The sequence below is a fragment of the Pseudophryne corroboree genome, chromosome 1 (genome assembly GCF_028390025.1).
Source record: "Pseudophryne corroboree isolate aPseCor3 chromosome 1, aPseCor3.hap2, whole genome shotgun sequence".
NCBI lineage: Eukaryota > Metazoa > Chordata > Amphibia > Anura > Myobatrachidae > Pseudophryne > Pseudophryne corroboree.
The window spans coordinates 1,086,058,058-1,086,084,442 of record NC_086444.1 but is presented as its reverse complement, the minus strand read 5'-3'; the positions used below and the strand labels follow the sequence as shown (position 1 = coordinate 1,086,084,442).

The 26,385-nt window shown below is 42.6% G+C and overlaps 1 protein-coding gene and 2 pseudogenes across 5 annotated transcripts in view; all 3 read left to right on the top strand.

Moving 5' to 3' along the window:
- The window catches only part of LDB2 (LIM domain binding 2), a 540,533-nt gene that overhangs the window by 271,556 nt on the left and 242,592 nt on the right, over positions 1-26,385 (top strand). The window lies entirely within an intron of this gene.
- On the top strand, positions 2,133-2,251 carry LOC134935991 (5S ribosomal RNA; annotated as a pseudogene).
- LOC134935987 (5S ribosomal RNA) lies at positions 8,280-8,398 on the top strand (annotated as a pseudogene).

Below are 26,385 nucleotides of genomic sequence, written 5' to 3'. Positions count from 1 at the left end.
CTGCGGCTCGCCTGGTCTCCTCTCCTGCCGGTCTGCTGGTCACGTGAGCGCGCTCACCGTGACCACGTCCATCACCCCCAACGTACGTTTCACAGTTAGCTTGTTCACGGGTAGTGTGAACACTAGGTGTGCAGACCCGGTTTAAATCTGCTAAAGTGATTGCTAATTGCCTGCACCTATTAGTAATGATAGGGTCTGGCTGCGTGCGGTGAGCTGCACAGTAAAAACTGAGGGAATGTCCTACACATGTTAGAGCAAATATAGGTAATTAGTGAATAGATGACCTGCATTAACCTATGAAAAGTGTCATTGGAGATAAGTTGAAAACCTGTCTTCATATGATATTATTTGGGTTTTATTTTTTGTACGCATTATATAGTATAAAAATAATAATATATTGTATCTATAGGTGAATTTCACCTATAGGTGATAGAATAGGAAAAAAGGAATTAAATGATAGATTGGAAAAATTGTATGTGAAGGTAAGTAAAAAACAGTGTGACCTGTGCTAATTAGTGGTGCTTGGATATTAAGTTAGGGTGTTATGATAGGAGTGAATATGTGTGTGAACTGTAAAAGAGAAACAGGGGAGGGAAATGATTAGCAAAAATTAGTGTTGAGTAGTGAGATGACTGCGATGAGGTATGGTGGGGGCATGCTGTGAAAGGTGATGAAGATAGATGCTGATAGTGTGTGGGAGGGAGGGGGATATTGAATGCCCTGGAGAAAAATAGTGAAAGATATGTGCAGAGTGCACAAAGGAAATCAGATGTGAATTGCATGTATGAAGAAATGGTGAATAGTGATATGCTGCTAGTAAGTAGGTGAAAGATGTATATATAGGAAGAGGGGGGAAAAAATGACGTTAGACATAATAGTCCCTGCTTGGATAATTCATAACAAAATATTAGCTTATTTATAGTGATGATATGATCAAATTGGAAGGAAAGCGCTAAAATTAATGGTTTCATTAAGTCCTTGAGGGTGTAGTGAGTCCAATCTAAAAGTCCACTCACACTCCTTTCGTAGCAGAGTATTGGTCCAATCTCCTCCTCGTATACCAAGTTTGACTTGCTCTAGTCCACAAACTCTGAGTTCATTCCACCGACCTGCATGGTTGGAAACAAAATGTCGTGCCACAGAGGTGATTTGCTTCATTTTTTGTAAGTCTTTAGTCGCATTGCGAATGGATCCAACGTGTTCCAAAATTCTTTGCTTGAAAGCTCTGGTCGTCATGCCCACATATCTTTGTCCACAAGTGCACACTATACAGTAAACCACTCCTTCTGTTGAGCAGTTAATAAAATGTCTGAGTTTAATATCTTTACCATAGCGGTCCTGGATATGATCAGTCTTAAGGATGTATTGACATGCTCTACAGTGACCACATGGATGTGTGCCAATCGTTGGTTGTGATTTCCCTTGTGTTTTTTGGAAATGGCTGGACACCAATCTGTCTTTCAAATTTCTCGACCTCCGCCAGCTCATGGATACTTGTGGTCCAAGTTTTTGAGATAAGGTGGGATCCAAATGGAGGATTCCCCAATGTTTTTGGATAGCTTGTTTTACCTGACGCCACTCTCGACAGAAACCCCCTACAAATCTGATGGTATTGTCCTCTTGTTTCTTTTGTTTCTTTTCAAAGATTAAGTGCTCTCTCTAATCTAATCTGTCTGCTCAGCTGACAAATATGTTTCCTAGTGCATTTCCATTTCCAGCCCTATACTTTCTGTGAAGGTGGAGGGGGAGGATGGTGGATTTATCTTGATCATTATAGTTTCAGCTTTAATCACATTACATATTAGAAACATAATTGTGATTCAATTTGCATTAATCTTGTTGGCATGTCATCAGTATAACAAGGGTCCATTCTTGCCCTATCACACGTGAAAAATTTTAATGATGTTGCACAGCACAAAAAAAGCAACATACAAGACGGCTCTATTTGGCAAAACCGACTGACCATATGATTTAAACCTCCGTATACCTACACATTGGGAATACAATTTGGTGCAATGATGGTCAAACACATATCTCTATTTTTAGAGATCATTTGCCCATCCCAATAACCAGGTTTATGGTACACTCAACAGCCGCATACCAGCTGCAGGTTCTTGCCTCATCAAACCTGAATCTACTACCATACCACACCGTACATGCCCAATCTCGTCCGATCTTGGAAGCAATACGGTGTTGGGCCTGGTCAGTACTTAGGTGGTTGACCACTAAGGAATACCTGGTGTTGTAGGTTTTTCTTGACGGCAATACTCTGGCTATTGCACTAACCCTTAAAAATTAATACCTGGAGGGCAATTTTTGGTTTTGCCATAATCTAACGCCTTTGCCTTATATATATGTTTTCACCTATATATTCACAGTCGGAATTCCAAACCAATGTTTCACTTTGTTCAGTCATATTTTTAAACAGCAATTTTGTGTGTACTTTTATTTTATTTAAAAATAATTAAAGGTTACGTTTTAATATCTACCTCATTATGCATAATCTCAATTACAATTGTTTCCAAGAGTGAGTGCTCCCAACAAGGGTCACTTTTTCTTTCTCTCCTCTCTTTATTACCTATGTAATAGACCCATGGGAGCACCATCGATAATCACCCTTTTTTCTACCTATAAAAGAACTCTTCTTGTTCAACGGTAGATGGTGATAAATTCCGGAAGTTTTTCCGGTCTGTCGGTTTTCTTGGAAACACATACAAATTATTTATTCATTTAACATCACCTAGTCCTGTGCGGCATCCTTAACCCAATTTTGTATTGCATATTGTACCTAACTAGAAATAGTTTTCTTAGGAATACCAGCACGGAATATTTGATGTAACAAAAAATACTTTTTCAGTAACCACAGTCTTTTGTACACAAACGGGCACAGCCCCATACACAATTAACATGAGCTTCAATTTAAAGCAGGAACTGTCCTATAAACACAGAAATAGAGAAAATTTAGATGAGATTTTTCCAAGCAACATAGTGGATACAGAACCACACACTAACTGGGAATCTGATTTTGTACAACTCAAACAACTGCTGCATAAGCAAATAAGAACCAGTTGGGACCTCACTACACTAGAGAATTATTTAAAGAACAAAATTGTACCACGTGGCCTTAGGCCAAGAGTCTTTCCCACTTTCAACCTAGCCAGTGAAAACCTCAAAACTGATTGGGATAACAGTCTCCTTAAGTGTTCCATGGAACTCATGTGCATTTTGATCAAACACAACCACCTCATACTTGAAGGCTGTGAACGTGATCTGGACGAACTAAGTAAGAAATTGGAGCCCTGGGAGAAGGATATACAATTTCAACGCTGTTTCGAGAAAAACAAACAAGACCTTCTAACATATGAACAAACTATAATTGATAGGAAAAGAAATAAATTTGCCAGAGACAAGAAGGATTTTGTATCGGGCAAAATATTCAAGTGGAACAAGCCCTCTTGGCAACCACGACCCCCTAGAAACCTTGAACATTACTCCTCATCAGACATAGAAACATCTGGAGCTGAAGACATTCCGGAATATACCCCCAACGCATCGTTAACCACGAACTTTAGAAGTGAGGGTAACAGCTCCACCCAATATCATCAACAACATTTTTTAGGGGATCCCCCCAGGGGAAGGGGATCAAGGCACCCAGTAAACGAAAGACAAGGAGGGGGCGCAAGAGGAGGAAGAGGTCGTCAACAACAGTGGGATCAATTACCACCGAGGAGACAACCAGTACGGAATTCACGCAGAAGGTAACTCCAGATTTCCCAATACCAACCGACACTTCTTCACAACTCAAGATCATCAACCTTTCAGCACACATTTTAGATCACGATCAAATCCAAGTTCTGAGCAAAGGCCTCTCCTATTCTCCAACCGAAAAGTTTAACAGATTTAAATGGGAAAAAGATTTAAAACTATTTAGTAGAAAGTTACTTCTCACGAAATTTCATAATAAAATAATTACCTCCAAAACCGACTGTACTCAATCTTACCAGACAGAAACAGGTGACAACATGAATACATCAGACCTGTCAGGACTCGAATTGGAGGCACTGGAGGCCCTACAATCCTTGGAATCAGAATCAACACCAACTATAGACCCCCAGTGGGAAGTCAGCAAGAGGGTCATCTGCAAGAAAAGGTCTACATTTTTTCCAACAGAGCAGACGAGCCCTGAGATACAGATATTTACCAAATTAGTATCTCAAGAATTTGACCATATACACCTTCGGAATACCAGAAGTTTGTATAATTCCAATCTATCCAGGAAAGAATTAAATGCTCTAAGAGAGATTGAATCATGGCAGGACGTTATTATTAAGCCATCAGACAAAGGGGGAAACGTGGTGCTATGGCCCCGAGAACAATATATACAGGAAGCATATCGACAGCTGGAAGACCAAACGTGCTATCAAAGAGTATTACTGAACCCTATGGAAAATTACAAGACGCTATACAACCGGATTCTTACCGATGCACATGTGGAAGGGACTATAACATCTTCAGAATATCAGTATCTCCAGACAACACATCCCAGTATCCCTACATTTTACATGCTCCCCAAGATACATAAGAACATGAGGCAACCACCAGGAAGACCGATCGTATCGGGGATAGGATCTTTAACTGAAAAAGCCAGTATCTTTGTCGATTTACATCTACGACACCACGTTTTGGGTCTCCCTTCCTTTGTCCAAGACACCACAGACGTTCTTCGCAAGATTCATGATGTCAAATTGGAAACAAACCAATATTTAGTCTCTTTGGACGTTGAGGCACTATACACCTCAATTGACCATGATAAAGGACTTGAAGCTGTCAACTATTTCATGAATATGGAAGGCATGGAGAAATTCCACGTGTTCCTTGCTGACTTACTCCAATTTATACTCAGTCATAATCTCTTCACTTTCAACAACAGATTCTTTTTACAGACCAGGGGCACAGCTATGGGGGCAGCATGTGCCCCCACGTACGCTAATATTTTCTTAGGATGGTGGGAACGCGAATTTGTGTTCACTGACAGCAATGATGTCTTTACATCCAATATCATCATGTGGGTAAGGTACATCGATGATATTTTGATGATATGGGAAGGTGACGTACAGATGCTTCTCCTTTTCATTGAACATCTCAACAACAATAATCTCAATATTCGACTTACCCATCATATCAGTCAGGAAGAACTCCCATTTCTGGATGTGCTTATTTATAGAGATGAAAGCAAAATGCTCTCAACAAAACTGCATAGGAAGGAGACATCTTCAAACACTCTGTTACATCAAACCAGTTCCCATTTTCCTCCAACAATTATGAACATTCCTAAGGGGGAATATCTACGTTTAAGAAGGAACTGCTCCAACGATCAGGACTTTGCGGATCAAAGCAAAGACCTCTCGAAGAGACTACGGGAGAGAGGATACAGCAATACTTCTATTAAGAAAGCCAGCAGAAACATTCAGACTATCCAGAGAGAGCACTTAATCTTTGAAAAGAAACAAAAGAAACAAGAGGACAATACCATCAGATTTGTAGGGGGTTTCTGTCGAGAGTGGCGTCAGGTAAAACAAGCTATCCAAAAACATTGGGGAATCCTCCATTTGGATCCCACCTTATCTCAAAAACTTGGACCACAAGTATCCATGAGCTGGCGGAGGTCGAGAAATTTGAAAGACAGATTGGTGTCCAGCCATTTCCAAAAAACACAAGGGAAATCACAACCAACGATTGGCACACATCCATGTGGTCACTGTAGAGCATGTCAATACATCCTTAAGACTGATCATATCCAGGACCGCTATGGTAAAGATATTAAACTCAGACATTTTATTAACTGCTCAACAGAAGGAGTGGTTTACTGTATAGTGTGCACTTGTGGACAAAGATATGTGGGCATGACGACCAGAGCTTTCAAGCAAAGAATTTTGGAACACGTTGGATCCATTCGCAATGCGACTAAAGACTTACAAAAAATGAAGCAAATCACCTCTGTGGCACGACATTTTGTTTCCAACCATGCAGGTCGGTGGAATGAACTCAGAGTTTGTGGACTAGAGCAAGTCAAACTTGGTATACGAGGAGGAGATTGGACCAATACTCTGCTACGAAAGGAGTGTGAGTGGACTTTTAGATTGGACTCACTACACCCTCAAGGACTTAATGAAACCATTAATTTTAGCGCTTTCCTTCCAATTTGATCATATCATCACTATAAATAAGCTAATATTTTGTTATGAATTATCCAAGCAGGGACTATTATGTCTAACGTCATTTTTTCCCCCCTCTTCCTATATATACATCTTTCACCTACTTACTAGCAGCATATCACTATTCACCATTTCTTCATACATGCAATTCACATCTGATTTCCTTTGTGCACTCTGCACATATCTTTCACTATTTTTCTCCAGGGCATTCAATATCCCCCTCCCTCCCACACACTATCAGCATCTATCTTCATCACCTTTCACAGCATGCCCCCACCATACCTCATCGCAGTCATCTCACTACTCAACACTAATTTTTGCTAATCATTTCCCTCCCCTGTTTCTCTTTTACAGTTCACACACATATTCACTCCTATCATAACACCCTAACTTAATATCCAAGCACCACTAATTAGCACAGGTCACACTGTTTTTTACTTACCTTCACATACAATTTTTCCAATCTATCATTTAATTCCTTTTTTCCTATTCTATCACCTATAGGTGAAATTCACCTATAGATACAATATATTATTATTTTTATACTATATAATGCGTACAAAAAATAAAACCCAAATAATATCATATGAAGACAGGTTTTCAACTTATCTCCAATGACACTTTTCATAGGTTAATGCAGGTCATCTATTCACTAATTACCTATATTTGCTCTAACATGTGTAGGACATTCCCTCAGTTTTTACTGTGCAGCTCACCGCACGCAGCCAGACCCTATCATTACTAATAGGTGCAGGCAATTAGCAATCACTTTAGCAGATTTAAACCGGGTCTGCACACCTAGTGTTCACACTACCCGTGAACAAGCTAACTGTGAAACGTACGTTGGGGGTGATGGACGTGGTCACGGTGAGCGCGCTCACGTGACCAGCAGACCGGCAGGAGAGGAGACCAGGCGAGCCGCAGAGACACACAGCTCGTATAGCCGAGCTGTCAGCGGCATTCAGCAAGCAGGACACAGACGCCAGGCGGCTATAAGTATATTTTTGTATATCCTGCATATTTCCCGTCTCCCGCTCTCCAGCCGCGCACAGATGTAATTTAACAGCATGTGCATTGGTCTCTTTTTTCGGCAAATTTATGCCACTTATTTAAGGCATTATTCATTGTATATGATACGCTTTTCTGCTTTCTAAGTGCCATCAACACATAGTACAATTCTTTGACACTTTTTGTGTCATTTGTGGCTGACACATTATAATTAGTAACAATCTGTTATTCTCTACAGCTGTAGCAATTACAGTACAGGTGTCGTCACTCCCTCATCCCTGTATAGATAGCACTGTTTCTTTATACAGGTCTCAAATACAGGCATAGAATCAAGGTATACACACTTGCTATTTTAGCACAAATTATATTTGGCATGTCACAATTCTGATTTTCTTATTGATTTTCTTATTGTGGACACACAGTGTATACATGACCATTTGTTTCCTTACTGAAAGTACAACAGCTCGACAAGATTGTGATAAAGACAGCATGTGGTATTTCAGGCTCTAATGATTTAGTTAGCCTTAATGTGGATAACAGAGATTTTGTCTCTGGAAAATATATTTCCTATCTATCTATCCACTTCTGCTAATCTGTCTGCTCAGCTGACAAATATGTTTCCTAGTGCATTTCCATTTCCAGCCCTATACTTTCTGTGAAGGTGGAGGGGGAGGATGGTGGATTTATCTTGATCATTATAGTTTCAGCTTTAATCACATTACATATTAGAAACATAATTGTGATTCAATTTGCATTAATCTTGTTGGCATGTCATCAGTATAACAAGGGTCCATTCTTGCCCTATCACACGTGAAAAATTTTAATGATGTTGCACAGCACAAAAAAAGCAACATACAAGACGGCTCTATTTGGCAAAACCGACTGACCATATGATTTAAACCTCCGTATACCTACACATTGGGAATACAATTTGGTGCAATGATGGTCAAACACATATCTCTATTTTTAGAGATCATTTGCCCATCCCAATAACCAGGTTTATGGTACACTCAACAGCCGCATACCAGCTGCAGGTTCTTGCCTCATCAAACCTGAATCTACTACCATACCACACCGTACATGCCCAATCTCGTCCGATCTTGGAAGCAATACGGTGTTGGGCCTGGTCAGTACTTAGGTGGTTGACCACTAAGGAATACCTGGTGTTGTAGGTTTTTCTTGACGGCAATACTCTGGCTATTGCACTAACCCTTAAAAATTAATACCTGGAGGGCAATTTTTGGTTTTGCCATAATCTAACGCCTTTGCCTTATATATATGTTTTCACCTATATATTCACAGTCGGAATTCCAAACCAATGTTTCACTTTGTTCAGTCATATTTTTAAACAGCAATTTTGTGTGTACTTTTATTTTATTTAAAAATAATTAAAGGTTACGTTTTAATATCTACCTCATTATGCATAATCTCAATTACAATTGTTTCCAAGAGTGAGTGCTCCCAACAAGGGTCACTTTTTCTTTCTCTCCTCTCTTTATTACCTATGTAATAGACCCATGGGAGCACCATCGATAATCACCCTTTTTTCTACCTATAAAAGAACTCTTCTTGTTCAACGGTAGATGGTGATAAATTCCGGAAGTTTTTCCGGTCTGTCGGTTTTCTTGGAAACACATACAAATTATTTATTCATTTAACATCACCTAGTCCTGTGCGGCATCCTTAACCCAATTTTGTATTGCCTTTAATAAGATTAACTGAGACTGACCAGTCGGACTTAATCCCCTGCTGTAATGACTATCTCCTGCTGTATTGTTCTCTGTATTGTATTGCAACTGAGAACAATAGATGAAGGGTTTATGCTAATAAATCATGTTGTGCCTAGGCGCAGAAAACTAGTCAAGATAACCGTGGACCCATCTTGTAGCTACTGAGTATGCTGTACTCTGACTAACACTCAGCCTAGCTCATTAGGTATGAAATTATTATCATAGATAGCGTTTCATTCTTAGTTTACTTGCGCTCACGTTCACCAGATGACATTGGAGACGTAACTGCAAGTGCAAGATACATTCTGCTAATAAAACAAACATACAGGATAGGGATCACATTTAGAACAGACTTAGCATGTATCATCATAAGCATGGGCAACACTAACTACTTAAATCTGCCTATTACATGCTCGTATATAACAAGCAAACAAGGAGCGATTTGCTATACAGATGTCTCCAGCAACACACCATCATGTGACATCCCAGATGCTGTGTAGACACCTGGAACAGTAACACACCATGCAGGGCTATGTATATCAAGTCCGTGTTCCCAACCTATTTGTGCATATTAACCATTGTATACTAAATAAACAGTTATCATATACACATTTATATTCTTTTGCTCTCCTGGACTCTTTACCAGCAAATAGAAATAAAGAATATAAATATAATAAAAAATAAATGATAAATTATTTATTGTACTATACTATATACTATACACATATGTGTGTGTATATGTATGTATTTATATATATATATATATATAATTTCTCTATCGTCCTAGTGGATGCTGGGGTTCCTGAAAGGACCATGGGGAATAGCGGCTCCGCAGGAGACAGGGCACAAAAAGTAAAGCTTTAGGATCAGGTGGTGTGCACTGGCTCCTCCCCCTATGACCCTCCTCCAAGCCTCAGTTAGATTTTTGTGCCCGGCCGAGAAGGGTGCAATCTAGGTGGCTCTCCTAAAGAGCTGCTTAGAAAAGTTTAGCTTAGGTTTTTTATTTTACAGTGAGTCCTGCTGGCAACAGGATCACTGCAACGAGGGACTTAGGGGAGAAGAAGTGAACTCACCTGCGTGCAGGATGGATTGGCTTCTTTGGCTACTGGACATTAGCTCCAGAGGGACGATCACAGGTACAGCCTGGATGGTCACCGGAGCCTCGCCGCCGGCCCCCTTGCAGATGCTGAAACGAGAAGAGGTCCAGAATCGGCGGCAGAAGACTCCTCAGTCTTCTTAAGGTAGCGCACAGCACTGAAGCTGTGCGCCATTTCCTCTCAGCACACTTCACACGGCAGTCACTGAGGGTGCAGGGCGCTGGGAGGGGGGCGCCCTGGGAGGCAAATGAAAACCTTTTTTGGCTAAAAATACCTCACATATAGCCTCCGGGGGCTATATGGAGATATTTAACCCCTGCCAGAATCCATTAAAGAGCGGGAGACGAGCCCGCCGAAAAAGGGGCGGGGCCTATCTCCTCAGCACACAGCGCCATTTTCCCTCACAGAAAGGCTGGAGGGAAGGCTCCCAGGCTCTCCCCTGCACTGCACTACAGAAACAGGGTTAAAACAGAGAGGGGGGGCACTAATTTGGCGTTAGAAATATATAAAAGATGCTATAAGGGAAAACACTTATATAAGGTTGTCCCTATATAATTATAGCGTTTTTGGTGTGTGCTGGCAAACTCTCCCTCTGTCTCTCCAAAGGGCTAGTGGGTCCTGTCCTCTATCAGAGCATTCCCTGTGTGTGTGCTGTGTGTCGGTACGTGTGTGTCGACATGTATGAGGACGATGTTGGTGAGGAGGCGGAGCAATTGCCTGTAATGGTGATGTCACTCTCTAGGGAGTCGACACCGGAATGGATGGCTTATTTAGGGAATTACGTGATAATGTCAACACGCTGCAAGGTCGGTTGACGACATGAGACGGCCGACAAACAATTAGTACCGGTCCAGACGTCTCAGAAACACCGTCAGGGGTTTTAAAACGCCCGTTTACTTTAGTCGGTCGACACAGACACAGACACGGACACTGAATCCAGTGTCGACGGTGAATAAACAAACGTATTCCTTATTAGGGCCACACGTTAAGGGCAATGAAGGAGGTGTTACATATTTCTGATACTACAAGTACCACAAAAGAGGGTATTATGTGGGATGTGAAAAAACTACCGTAGTTTTTCCTGAATCAGATAAATTAAATGAAGTGTGTGATGATGCGTGGGTTCCCCCCGATAGAAAATTATGGGCGGTATACCCTTTCCCGCCAGAAGTTAGGGCGCGTTGGGAAACACCCCTTAGGGTGGATAAGGCGCTCACACGCTTATCAAAACAAGTGGCGGTACCGTCTATAGATAGGGCCGTCCTCAAGGAGCCAGCTGACAGGAGGCTGGAAAATATCATAAAAAGTATATACACACATACTGGTGTTATACTGCGACCAGCGATCGCCTCAGCCTGGATGTGCAGAGCTGGGGTGGCTTGGTCGGATTCCCTGACTAAAAATATTGATACCCTTGACAGGGACAGTATTTTATTGACTATAGAAACGGCACAAAGGTGTATTGCCGTATAAAGGAAGAGGAGTTATTTGGGGTCGGTCCATCGGACCTGGTGGCCACGGCAACTGCTGGAAAATCCACCGTTTTTACCCTAAGTCACATCTCTGCAGAAAAAGACACCGTCTTTTCAGCCTCAGTCCTTTCGTCCCTATAAGAGTCATATCTGCCCAGGGATAGAGGAAAGGGAAGAAGACTGCAGCAGGCAGCCCATTCCCAGGAACAGAAGCGTTCCACCGCTTCTGCCAAGCTCTCAGCATGACGCTGGGACCGTACAGGACCCCTGGATCCTACATGTAGTATCCCAGGGGTACAGATTGGAATGTCGAGACGTTTCCCCTTCGCAGGCTCCTGAAGTCTGGTTTACCAAGGTCTCCCTCCGACAAGGAGGCAGTATGGGAAACAATTCACAAGCTGTATTCCCAGCAGGTGATAATCAAATTACCCCTCCTACAACAAGAAAAGGGGTATTATTCCACATTATATTGTGGTACTGAAGCCAGAAGGCTAGGTGAGACCTATTCTAAATCTAAAAAAATTTGAACACTTACAAAGGTTCAAATCAAGATGGAGTCACTCAGAGCAGTGATAACGAACCAGGAAGAAGGGGACTATATAGTGTCCCGAGACATCAGGGATGCTTACCTCCATGTCCAAAATTTGCCCTTCTCACTAAGGGTACCTCAGGTTCGTGGTACAGAACTGTCACTATCAGTTTCAGACGCTGCCGTTTGGATTGTCCACGGCACCCCGGGTCTTTACCAAGGTAATGGCCGAAATGATGATTCTTCTTCGAAGAAAAGGCGTCTTAATTATCCCTTACTTGGACGATCTCCTGATAAGGGCAAAGTCCAGGGAACAGTTGGAGGTCGGAGTAGCACTATCTCGGATACTGCTACAACAGCACGGGTGGATTCTAAATATTCCAAAATCGCAGCTGATCCCGACGACAAGTCTGCTGTGCCTAGGGATGATTCTGGACACAGTCCAGAAAAAGGTGTTTCTCCCGGAAGAGAAAGCCAGGGAGTTATCCGAGCTAGTCAGGAACCTCCTAAAATCAGTGCATCATTGCACAAGGGTCCTGGTAAAGATGGTGACTTCCTACGAAGCAATTCCATTCGGCAGATTTCACGCAAGAATTTTTCAGTGGGATCTGCTGGACAAATGGACCGGATCGCATCTTCAGATGCATCAGCGGATAACCCTATATCCAAGGACAAGGGTGTCTCTCCTGTGGTGGTTACAGAGTGCTCATCTTCTAGAGGGCCGCAGATTCGGCATTCAGGATTGGATGCTGGTGACCACGGAGGCCAGCCCGAGAGGCTGGGGAGCAGTCACACAAGGAAAAAATTTCCAGGGAGTGTGATCAAGTCTGGAGACTTTTCTCCACATAAATATACTGGAGCTAAGGGTAAATTTATAATACTCTAAGCTTAGCAAGACCTCTGCTTCAAGGTCAGCCGGTATTGATCCAGTGGGAAAAACACCACGGCAGTCGCCCACGTAAATAGACAGGGCGGCACAAGAAGCAGGAGGGCAATGGCAAAAACTGCAAGGACTTTTCGCTGGGCGGAAAATCATGTGATAGCACTGTCAGCAGTGTTTCATTCCGGGAATGGAAACTGGGAAGCAGACTTCCTCAGCAGGCACGACCTCCACCCGGCAGAGTGGAAACTTCATCGGGAAGTTTTCCACATGATTGTAAACCGTTGGGAAATACCAAAGGTGGACATGATGGCGTCCCGTCTGAACAAAAAACGGGACAGGTATTGCGCCAGGTTAAGAGACCCTCAGGCAATAGCTGTGGACGTTCTGGTAACACCATGGATGTACCAGTCGGTGTATGTGTTCCATCCTCTGCTTCTCATACCTAAGATACTGAGACTTATAAGACGTAGAGGAGTAAGAACTATACTCATGGCTCCGGATTGGCCAAGAAGGACTTGGTACCCGGAACTTCAAGAGATGCTCACAGAGGACTTATGGCCTCTGCCGCTAAGAAGGGACTTGTTTCAGCAAGTACCATGTCTGTTCCAAGACTTACCGCAGCTGCGTTTGACGGCATGGCGGTGGAACGCCGGATCCTAAGGGAAAAAGGCATTCCGGAAGAGGTCATTCCTACCCTGGTCAAAGCCAGAAAGGAGGTGACCGCACAACATTATCACCACATGTGGCAAAAATATGTTGCGTGGTGTGAGGCCAGAAAGGCCCCACGAAGAATTTTCAACTCGGTCGATTCCTGCATTTCCTGCAAACAGGAGTGTCTATGGGCCTCAAATTGGGGTCCATTAAGGTTCAAATTTCGGCCCTGTCGATTTTCTTCCAGAAAGAAGTGGCTTCAGTTCCTGAAGTCCAGAAGTTTGTCAAGGGAGTATTGCATATACAACCCCCTTTTGTGCCTCCAGTGGCACTGTGGGATCTCAACGTAGTTCTGGGATTCCTCAAATCACATTGGTTTAAAACCAGTCAAATCTGTGGATTTGAAGCATCTCACATGAAAAGTGACCATGCTCTTGGCCCTGGCCTGGACCAGGCGAGTGTCAAATTGGTGGTTTTTTTCTCAAAAAAGCCCATATCTGGTTGTCCATTTGGACAGGGCAGAGCTGCGGACTCGTCCCCAGTTCTCTCCCTAAGGTGGTGTCAGTGTTTCACCTGAACCAGCTTATTTTGGTGCCTTGCGCCTACTAGGGACTTGGAGGACTCCAGGTTGCTAGATGTTGTCAGGGCCCTGTAAATATAGGTTCCAGGACGGCTGGAGTCAGGAAAACTGACTTGCTGTTATCCTGTATGCACCCAACAAACTGGGTGCTCTTGCTTCTAAGCAGACTATTGCTAGTTGGATGTGTAATACAATTCAGCTTGCACATTCTGTGGCAGGCCTGCCACAGCCAAAATATGTAAATGCCCATTCCACAAGGAAGGTGGGCTTATCTTGGGCGGCTGCCCGAGGGGTCTCGGCTTTACAACTTTGCCGAGCGGCTATTTAGTCAGGGGCAAACACGTTGGTAAAATCCTACAAATTTGATACCCTGGCTAAGGAGGACCTGGAGTTCTCTCATTCGGTGCTGCAGAGTCATCCGCACTCTCCCGCCCGTTTGGGAGCTTTGGTATTATCCCCATGGTCCTTTCAGGAACCCCAGCATCCACTAGGACGATAGAGAAAATAAGAATTTACTTACCGATAATTCTATTTCTCGGAGTCCGTAGTGGATGCTGGGCGCCCATCCCAAGTGCGGATTATCTGCAATACTTGTACATAGTTACAAAAATCGGGTTATTATTGTTGTGAGCCATCTTTTCAGAGGCTCCGCTGTTATCATACTGTTAACTGGGTTCAGATCACAGGTTGTACAGTGTGATTGGTGTGGCTGGTATGAGTCTTACCCGGGATTCAAAATCCTTCCTTATTGTGTACGCTCGTCCGGGCACAGTATCCTAACTGAGGCTTGGAGGAGGGTCATAGGGGGAGGAGCCAGTGCACACCACCTGATCCTAAAGCTTTACTTTTTGTGCCCTGTCTCCTGCGGAGCCGCTATTCCCCATGGTCCTTTCAGGAACCCCAGCATCCACTACGGACTCCGAGAAATAGAATTATCAGTAAGTAAATTCTTATTATTTTTACATTTTGATTTGTTTTTATTAGCATCCTGATTGCTAGATTGCTTAGAAATGAAGCACACATCGCTCCGTGTGTATGTTCCATAGCGATTGCGATGCGTGGCCCCACGCATCGCTGTCACTGACTCTAGATTGGCCTGCAGACCACATCTAGGCAGGCCAAATCTAGTCAGATCGCTCACTTCCCGCTGGGTGAAATGAACGCCCCCCCGCCTCGCTCAGCACACATTGCGCTGTGTGCTGAGCGTCCAGAGATGTCTGCTGAGCGTTCTGTGCTAGATCGCTCAGCACACATCTCTGTACACTTCACTACGTGTGCACCCCCCATTAGGCTGCAGGACGGGGTGTTAGGCTGTAGAAGGGAGGATTAGGGTTAGTTTAGTTGAGGCCACCTGTCAGGATTCTGTCAGTCGGGATGCCGGTGTCTGTATTCTGACCGCCGGCATCCTGTCTGCCGGTATCCCATACCCAACACCACTGAGGAATACCCGGGGGAGGTAACAAGGTACTAAGTACTCAGGCCCAAGATTTTCTAAGGGGCCTAGCTGTGCAGGGAGAATGTCCTCCTCCTCGACACCCACCAGCTCTATGTGGTGACATGTATACAGTAGTAGTAGTTTTCATTGATCTTATTTCCGAGTGTGAATGGCCACACCTCCTCCATCAGCTGGGCCCGTCATAGCTCTCTACGGCCCTGAGTGCAATTGTAGGGGAATGCAGACAAAATACTGGCAGTCGGGATCCCAACAGTCACAAGAACGACAGCAGCATCCTGAGGCCAAAAAATTGTTACACATCCCAGAGATAATGTCCGGGTTTAGGGTTAGGGTAGGCTCTAGGTTCAGGCTGCAGCGGGAGATTAGGCTTAGGCTCCGGGAGGTGGGTTTGGTTAGGCTGCGGGAGGGGAAGTTACGGGTTATGCTGTGGGAGGGGTGAGTTAGAGTAATGGGTAGGGACAGAGGTTAGGTAAAAATACTTACCAGGATGTGTCGGTTCTTCTGACTGTTGTTATCCCAATTGATGGTATTTTGTACCCATTCCCTTGTAGGTGCATACCCAAATTATTATATTTTGAACTCTTTATTCACTTCATACACAATCTTGATTAGTTTTTAAACTTCACCTCATTTTTTTCTAATATACTGGCGTTTTAGCATTTTTGTGTTCCAAATAAATCAAGTCCATTAAGGGATGCTACCATTCCCTTCCAGTGTCCCTATAATATTGAGAGACTATTTGCATTGGTTTATCAATTTATATTATTATCTTCCTTTACAAATTGGCCTTAGCCCAGTAAAAGCCACATCCTGAAGCATAGTTGTTGAGTTCACCACCTTGAAAATGTAAAGATGCCAATTTGGGTTGCTAAAAACCTCCCCAAATATACCCACTGTCCCTCACTGTGTATTATACCATCCCACCTTCCAAAGCAAGACCTTATTTGTGTGTTCATGTGCAGACATATAGACGGATGACTGCAGAGATCATGTATCTATATGAAACAACACAATATACCCAATCCATGTATATTTTGCCACCTCCACCCAATTATACTGAGCAGAAATGTGCCCATTACCACAACCTATGCCCATGTACTGTATGGTAAATTTAGCTGTAACTTTCTAAGCAGTAAGGTTTTGAATTTCTGGAAGTATTCTTATGATACATGGAAATTACGAGATTTACGAATGAAGACTTTTCTAAAGCTATGTAAAAGTGAGGACAAAAGTGCAAGGTTTTACCTACTGCACATTGTAACTAGTACTGAGTACAAACACATGGATGCTTACTGATCAAGTACTGTATAAGTGCCGCTTTTAAAAGAGCCTCATCCGTATATTGGATAACTCATTGTGCCCAGAACAGCCTTACAAAGTGACAAAATACTGCACTCACCATTGTGTATTATCTTTATCTGTGTTTCAGAACGATATTGAGAATGGAGTCTAAATAGCGCATAAAGTCACTAAAGACTATTAACGATCCAAATAATAAATATTAAATGGAGTGATTATACTAATGTGTTCTGTTTTGTTCCTCTGCAGCAGGTTGCCATGTTAGGATTGAAGTTCTTTTAATATGCAGGCAGTGTGTAAATGACAGCTTTGCAGTCTTAGGCCCAGATTTATCAAGCCTTGAAGAGTGATAAATTGCATGGTGATAAAGTACCAACCAATCAGCTCCTAACTGTCATTTTTCAAACATAGCCTGTAACATGGCAGTTATGAGCTGATTGGTTGGTACTTAATCATCGTGCTATTTATCACTCTCCAAGGCTTGATAAATCTGGGCATAAAGGTGTAGAAATGCTCTGTGGAGATTGGTTGAATCATACAAAGAGGTAACTGGAATGACTGCATTTTCAGCTTTTTGACACAAATGAGGTCCTATCAGGACAATGGGGGTAATTCCAAGTTGATCGCAGCAGGAAATTTTTTAGCAGTTTGGCAAAACCATGTGCACTGCAGGAAGGGCAGATATAACATGTGCAGAGAGAGTTAGATTTGGGTGGGGTGTGTTCAATCTGCAATCTAAACTGCAGTGTAAAAATAAGGCATCCAGTATTTACCCTGCACAGAAACAATATAACCCACCCAAATCTAACTCTCTCTGCAAATGTTATATCTGCCCCCCCTGCAGTGCACATGGTTTTGCCCAACTGCTAAAAAATTTCCTGCTGCGATCAACTTGGAATTACCCCCAATGTTCAAAAACTGTGTCTGAGATCTCTGTTACGGACCAGACTAAATAATATATCTTACCACTATGGTTCGTGTCTGAAATTTCAACGTAATCCTGTATCTCTCGGCATTACAGTAGCTCCAAGTGTACCTTTCAGAAAATGAATCCAGCTCCCATTGCAGGAGTTTATTTTCTTATAGCATATACTGTATGTTATTTTCTTAATTAAGGGGAAGGAAAAGAAAGAATAGGCTATGAACCTGACTTTATAATATTTGTCTGTGTTGTGAAATGTTACCACACACAAGTTATTGTCCTAATAAATATAATCTTCTCTCTTATTTTATTTGCTCATAAAATAGGATTTTTATTGTAATGAAAATAGAAAACAGAGGAAATACTGTACCTTCTGATAAAGATTAAATCAGCCACTGACATTCATATCACTTTCAATTACAATGTACAGCATAAGTGCATTGGTGTGTAATAGATGACATTATATAAATCATTTCCATGCTTGCACTGAAACCGTTATATGCACTAAGCGTGCACAAACCAAACACAAATGACCACTGCATACTAATTCATTTGAAATAACTTAAATCATCTTGCAAAATCTGTATCATCTTAAAATGAATACAAACCATCTAATATAATTGCTAAAGAATATTAATTGTATATGGACAGTACAGTGTAACAGATACACAGAGTGTAGAATAATACCTGTATTTGAAAAAAGTGCAACTAACCAAGGGTGTAGCTACCATAGGTGGGGGCAGTGCAGCTGTTATGGGGCCCAGAGCTGAGATGGGGCCCACCTACCCTGTCAAAGTTACATGTGTTATATATATTTTTCGCCATTGAGTGATACATAGGGGTCCTTTCAAACTTTTTCCTTGGGGCCTGCAATATACTGTATCTAGGTAAAGTCAGAGGGAGAGAAACCTTTTAAAAAAAATTCCAACTATACTACAAAAGGTGCTAACAAAAAAAACCACCCCAAAATACATAAACATTTTTACAGGATGGTGACAAATACAAAAAGGTTAAATTATAAAATTTGGTCAATCTGTGAATGTAAAGTTTTACAGAATATATTATTTAAAGCAGAATTTACAGTATAATTTAGATATTATGGCCCTCATTCCGAGTTGTTCGCTCGGTAAAAATCTTCGCATCGCAGCGATTTTCCGCTTAATGCGCATGCGCAATGTCCGCACTGCGACTGCGCCAAGTAAATTTGCTATGCAGTTAGGAATTTTACTCACGGCTTTTTCATCGTTCTGGCGATCGTAATGTGATTGACAGGATGGGTGTTACTGGGCGGAAACAGGCCGTTTTATGGGCGTGTGGGAAAAAACGCTACCGTTTCCAGAAAAAATGCAGGAGTGGCCGGAGAAACGGAGGAGTGTCTGGGCGAACGCTGGGTGTGTTTGTGACGTCAAACCAGGAACGACAAGCAGTGAAATGATCGCAGATGCCGAGTAAGTCTGGAGCTACTCAGAAACTGCTACGAGGTGTGTAATCGCAATATTGCGAATACATCGTTCGCAATTTTAAGATGCTAAGATTCACTCCCAGTAGGCGGCGGCTAAGCATGAGCAAATCTGCTAAAATCCGCTTGCGAGCGAACAACTCGGAATGACCCCCTATGTTCCCATTCCCACCAAATCTTTACCGTTTTTATGCCATATGTGTAAAAAATCAGTTGATTTTGCCTTTAACAAATTGCTGCTTTAAATTATACTGCTAGATTGCCAAAAGATCTGCATGTTCTGCAATCCATGGCTCTTATATTTGTCCCTAGAATTCATAGAATTTATACAGTGTTGAATTTGGTGAAGAGTTAATGGGCCATTTAATCAATTTAGTGACAATTTGATCTAAAGTCAGCATTGTCCTTTTTTTTTAAATTGAGTATTTTTATTGTTTTTTTGCATTTAACCAGTGAAACAAAAACAAAAAGTAAAATACAGACAAATGAGATGTATGAGTTTTCACAAGAGCATGTAGTTAGTAACAACAATCACGATTTGTATACACGATCAAAGGCATGTGGATGTTAAAATGTCCTCTGTCACCATTTTGAACATGTAGACATGCTGATTATTGACATTCTGTACATGTCAATATTATGGTGTTGACATAGTGAATGTTGCAATCTGCATGTTGACATATTGTATCATAGCCAACCTTTCATAGATAGGTAAGATTTAAGAGTGGTGCCAGGTTGGTTCTTTGTAGTATTGTATATGGGTCCGGTATGATATACCGACAGCGGCATTCCGCCTGCCAGAATACCAGCAGCGAGGCAGTGAGTCTCTTTGCGGGCACGCTGCGGGCATGGTTGCGAGTTTTGCTCGCCACTGGTTCTTTTCCCACTCGGTTGGTGGAATTAGGGGCAGGGGTCGGGATGCCGGCCGCCGGCAAAATGCCAGCTGTCAGGATTCCAGCGTTGATCTCCTGAATCCCGGGATCGCGACCACCTGCGTTCTGACTGCATCCCCTGTAAATATATATATATATATATATATACATATATATATATATATATATATATATATAAAATGTGTCATGTAAGTGTCACATTAGTGCTTTCATTGCCTCAGTGGATTCCCAAGTGTTAACAGCAACTCCTTGAGTCCTTGAACAAGTGTAGGTTGCACCATTTGAATTGCTTCATATTTCGGCAGCCCCTGTTACGGTGAGCACTTTAGGTGCTCATTATAAGCTATGGCATTATAAAAGCACTGTGCTTCTCCAGCTGCGATACAAACTCCATAAAAATTAGGCACAAGCACATGGGAAACTGGAGGAGTGCCAGTGTGACACCACCCGTAAGAGCTGTAACTAAGTACTTGCCAACTTGTTATTGTGATCACAGACATGGTGCCTGCAAGTGACAAAAACGACGACCTAGCACAAAATTTTATTTTTTATTTCTCCTTATATAATATTCCTAGCTGTTCTACCCGTTCTTCGCGTAGGAGTTTCTGATTTTCACGGTTGTAAATATAAATGAGTGTTATAAGTTTGGTAAATCTATAGAGCTGTAAATGTGAGATGTCTTAATGTAAGTAAATATTAATCCATGGTTCTTGGCGTTACCCGAGAAGCACCCGTAGCAGATACGGTAAAAAGTGACAGGACAATTTTTGTAGTTTATTAAATTCTACACACTGCTAGTGCAATCCAAATTTTGATCCGATTTTCCATTTGGGCGTTACCATTCACGCAACGCATGCCACGCATCGGTAATGATGTCATTATCTCAACCCCCCTTTCATCCCCTTAGGGGAGATTTATTAAAATTCTAATTACGTAATTTTCCTATTTCCCACCTGCAGAATACCTATGTTAAATTTCAGCTTCCTAATATATCGGGAAGTAAGAGAATTAGTGATGAGTCAGTGAGTGAGTGAGTCAGTGAGTGAGTCAGTGAGTGAGTAACGGCTTTTGCATTTATATATATGGATGGCATTTAGCTCCAGTAACTTAGTTCCTCATGTAAGGCCCCAACCTCTTTTTGGCAGTGTTTTTCTTTAGAACTCACAAATTACTTGAAGGCAAAGTGGAGTAAATCTATCAGAGGCCAAGTATGCAGAATTGGAGTGTTCACAAAATGCTACTCATGCAGACCTGTAGAAATTCCCATGTATACCCCCTTATGTCCTGCTGCAAGGCAGGAGCAATTACATGCTAATGATGACTGCTTGGCATAAACCAAGTGCATATATCAATATCCATTATGGCTCGCCAAATAGGTGTCAAAAACGCTAGTGTTAGAGTGTTAAAATGGAGAGAGATAAACTACCAACCAATCAGCTCCTATAATTTTTCAAACACATCCTGTAACATGGCAGTTAGGAGCTGATTGGTTGGTACTTTATCTCTCTCCACTTTATCATTCTCCAAGTACATCTCCCTATCTTTAGTTTCTCATGTAAAATCCTTACCCTCCTTAAATGACTAAAACAATGGATCAAGGGTCTAATTCAGACAAGAACGCTGCTGTTCGCAGTCTGATGGCCTGTGAAGTGTGCGCACGCACAGAAGCCACACTGCGCATGCGCACACAGTGATATGCGACGGCATCTCACTTGTGCGATCACCTCTGCTTGATTGACAGGCAGAGGTGGTCGCAGGGCCGGAGGGGGCGCGTTGGCGGCTTGCGATGGCGTTTGGGGGCTGTATTGTCCAGACCGTTTGCGGGGTGGCAGCGGTGGTTGCGTGATGTCACATGCAGCCCCTGCGACACTAAACACGGCGGGTAATCTGCGTAGGCAGAGGGCTAGTCGACAGATGCAAAAGCATCGCCACCGTGCAATGCTTTTGCATGTCTGCGTTGGGGGGACTGGATCCGGCATGCGGGATTTGCCCTGTGCTCGGTGTCCCCCCACATGTCAGAGTTATTGATCGCAGATGTGCGTTTTTTTCGCCTGAATTAGGCCCCAAGATGAATAGCTGCAGTAATTACTTGGGTCAGACAATGATGATGAATGAATTCTTCAGTAACACAGATAAACAGAGGAGCAGGAAAAATAATCTCTCATAGAGGAATGGGTCAGTCCAGTGGATTCATCAAGAAGGGCTTTACATTTATTAAAATAATAAATATGGAATTCTAGAACAACCGCTTGAAATATTACCATTATAGTCACCTCCAATAATGCACTTCCGCTGCAAAAATAATTCATTTAAAGATCTTAGCTAATAGCTTAAGTGAACTGTTATTAGTATCTGGAGAAGTAATATATGGAGCCTCCAATATTTCTTTCTTACAGATCTTAAAACCGTTTTAGAAACTAAAGATAGAAACACCATTATGAAATAAAAGGGTCACACCTTTAATTTTGGTGGTGGTAAAAAGTGACAGTATTTATTATAGTATTCATTTATGTGTCCAGTAACGAAGTGTTGTTGTTTTTTATCTGCATTACATTTACATTTTGTTTGTGCATACCCTATAATATTTGTGACCGTTAATTAGGAGAGTTGCGGCCTTACACATTATAAGATGAAATAGACCTCTGATACATACAGTAGGTGTCTATGTACTAAGCTTGGAGAGAGATAAAGTGGACTGTGATAAAGGGGTCTATTGTATGTACTAAGCCTTGGAGAGGGATAAAGTGGACGGAGATAAAGGGGTCTATTTACTAAGTCTTGGAGAGGGATAAAGTGGACAGAGATACAGAACCAGCCAGTCAGCTCCTAACTGCCATATCACAACTGTTTAAAAAATGACAGGTGCTGATTGGCTGATACTTTATCTCCATCCACTTTATCTCTCTCCAAGGCTTATTAAATAGGCCACTTTATCACTGCCCACTTTATCTCTCTCTAAGGCTTAGTACATAGGCACCTATGTGTCAGTGAACAGTTTCATCTGTTTCATGGACCCCATAATTGTGTAAAAAGAACTTACTTTCCAAGTCCATTATAGCGAGGATAAGCAGGCTAGTGCAAGACAAAGGAAATAAAAGCAACACAAAAGTACATCAAAGAAGATAATAAAGAAAAGAGATCAATGGGCCTGATTCAGAAGTGGGCGCAATTTGTTATTTGCTGTAGGCAGCTGTGAGAATTGTGATATAACATCCACTATTTCCCAGCCATGGATGTGGAAAGATTCCAGCCAGGCCGCATATCTCCAAGGCAGTTGGACACCTTTAGCTGATCTTAGGATGTACAGTAGGACCTGCCACTGTGTAGAGCAGGCATGTCCAAACTGCGGCCCTCCAGCTGTTGAGAAACTACACATCCCAGCATGCCCTGACACAGCTTTAGCATTCTCTGACAGCAAAACTGTGTCAGGGCATGCTGGGATATGTAGTTTCACAACAGCTGGAGGGCCGCAGTTTGGACACGCCTGGTGTAGAGCTATTAAGCTGAAGAGCAACTGCACTCCCCTCCTTGGTGCGTGCTTTTTGATTGATTTCATATTTAACTTTGGTGAAGGCAATGAGTAGTTTTGCGTAGTTCTCTGGACCTTCATAAGCAGTGAGCTCTTCCAGTGACAATATCAGTCACTGTATCTCCTAATATGTCATTAAACAAATGTGATTGTGTTGATGAAATGTCCACAGATGTAAAGGGGGGTACTCACGGAGCGATCGCTGCTTAAAATCTAAGCAATCTGACCAGATTGCTTAGATTTTAAGCAGCAATCACTCTGTGTGTAGTCCCCACAGCGATCGCTGGTGCTAGATTGGCCTGCATGCAGGCCAATCTAGCAGGTCACTCACTTCATCCGCTGGGGGAAATGAGCGGCCTGCCGTCTCCCCCCGCACGCTCAGCACACATTGCACTGTGCTGAGCGGGGGGAGAGATGTGTGTTGAGCGAATCGCCCTTTCAGGAAGAGCCCTTATATCTTTTGTCCCAGTTGTCTATAAGTCCTCTAAGTGACGTTTCCTTCCTCGTGTCTCAGTAGCTCTGCTATGCTTGGAATGCTGCAGCCTGCAGGACACGTGTATGAGGAATTATCTCATTTGTATGTTCCTCTAATATTGGTTTGTTCTGAGATCTGTTTAATGCCAGCACAGAGTTCACAAAGCTCATCACTAAAATGTTTGACATTTGCTGATCTAACAGATGGATTTAGTAGGAAGCTCACAAATGTACCTTTTGATCTCTGATCGTTCATCTGTTTTGCTCAGCGTTCTCAGGACTGATTGGCGGTTACATGGCATTGTTGTTGTACGGGAGCTGGCGCCAATACGATCAGCACTCAGTACTGTGGTGTTAAGGTATCATTGGTGCTCCACATATGTTTTACTCACATTGCAGCTGTATTTATGCACATAACTGGGATGCAGGAGTAGTTTGCTCACACTTCAATCCAGGACATATGCAAGCCACACACCCATATCTAGAACTTTGCTTTGCTGTAAAAGTGCTTCATTGAAAGTACATCATGAAGACTGGTCTTTGCCACTTCAGAGGACATGGAAGATGTTTTTTCTGCAGGTAGAAAGTGTTCCCTGAATAATAATAATAATAATAATAATAATAATAATTATTATTATTATTATTATTATTATCTTTTATATATAATTTGCCACGGCAGAGCTGTACAGTGAACACCCCATTATGTGCCCTAACCCTATTTCTACCTTCATCTTCTTAAATCATCTCATCAAGCATCTGACCATACACGGTAGGGATATTGCCGGCGTGTGGCTATCTAATTAGGAGCACCTTCTCGCCTTCTGTTTCTTTCATGCCTCTATATTGTTATCAAAGTATGCTCAATCTGTCTCCCTGATTGGACGGTGCTGTGGTGTCTGCTGGTACCATATAGATAAAGGATAATTATAATACTAGTGGCACATCCAAGCCTTTCATTGGGAAAAAGACAGAAATAATTAATTCATTTGGTGATAGTCCATTTTAGCACACAGCTTATTAAAAATCTAATAGATCAGTGTTGTTTTTCTCTCATTATGCTCCTGTGCTGTAATCTTGTAGCACACTGCCGCAGTGGAGAGACGAGTTTATAGAATGAAGTCATGTATGCAATCTCATTTCTTTTTGTCATGCTTCTTAACACCAGATCCTTAAATGAACACAATCATTTCTTTTCCTTCTCAATCAACAATTGCACAAGTTAACACAAGTAAAGTAAGAACAATTTTCTCTTCTTAAAATTAAATTTATTCATGTTATTCAAGTTAAGGACATGCTATGAACCAGTTTTCTCTTTCAGATTGCGTTTACATAGAACATATGGGTTCAGTATGATTGACCGCCGGACGGGATGCTGGAGGTCGGAATACCAACACCCAGGCCCGGCGCTACCCGCTCAGCGAAGGGATGCAGTGCAGGGAGGCGCTGGGATGGAGAGGCGCTCCCCCTGCTCTGCATCCCTTCCCTACTGCTGCGCTGTCCTGTCCCCACTGCTGCTGCTGTGAGCTGCTGTGCCTGTCACTGTATGACAGGCGCGGCACCGACAGCATGAAAAGCCTCCTCCCCTCACCTGTGTGAAAGCGGCTGTGTACGGATCAGAGGAGGGGGCGGAGCTACATGTGATGGAAGGGGTGGAGCTAAATGGGCCAGAAGGGGGCGGAGCTACACGGACCAGGCTGCTGTACAGAGAGAGGGAGCGTAATTACAGTGGCTGACAGCCAGACGTAGGTAAGTGGATGGTGAGAGAGAAATGTATGTGTGTGTATGGTGTGTGTGTGTGTGTGTGTGTGTGTGTGTGTGTGTGTGTGTGTGTGTGTGTATGGTGGGTGTGTATGTGTGTGTGTATATATGTGTGAATTGTGTGTGTGTGTGTGTGTGTGTGTGTGTGTGTGTATGGTGGGGGTGTGAATGTGTGTGTCTGTGAGGTATGTCTGTGTGCGCGTGCATTATGGACGCTACTACTGGGGGGGCATTACATGTAAGGACGCTACTACTACTGGGGGGGGCATTACGCATAACGACGCTACTACTAAGGGGGAGCATTACATGTAAGGACGCTACTACTACAGGGGGGCATTGCGTATAAGGATGCTACTACTAGGGGGGGCATTACATGTAAGGACGCCACTACTACAGGGGGTGTATTACGTATAACAACGCTACTACTACT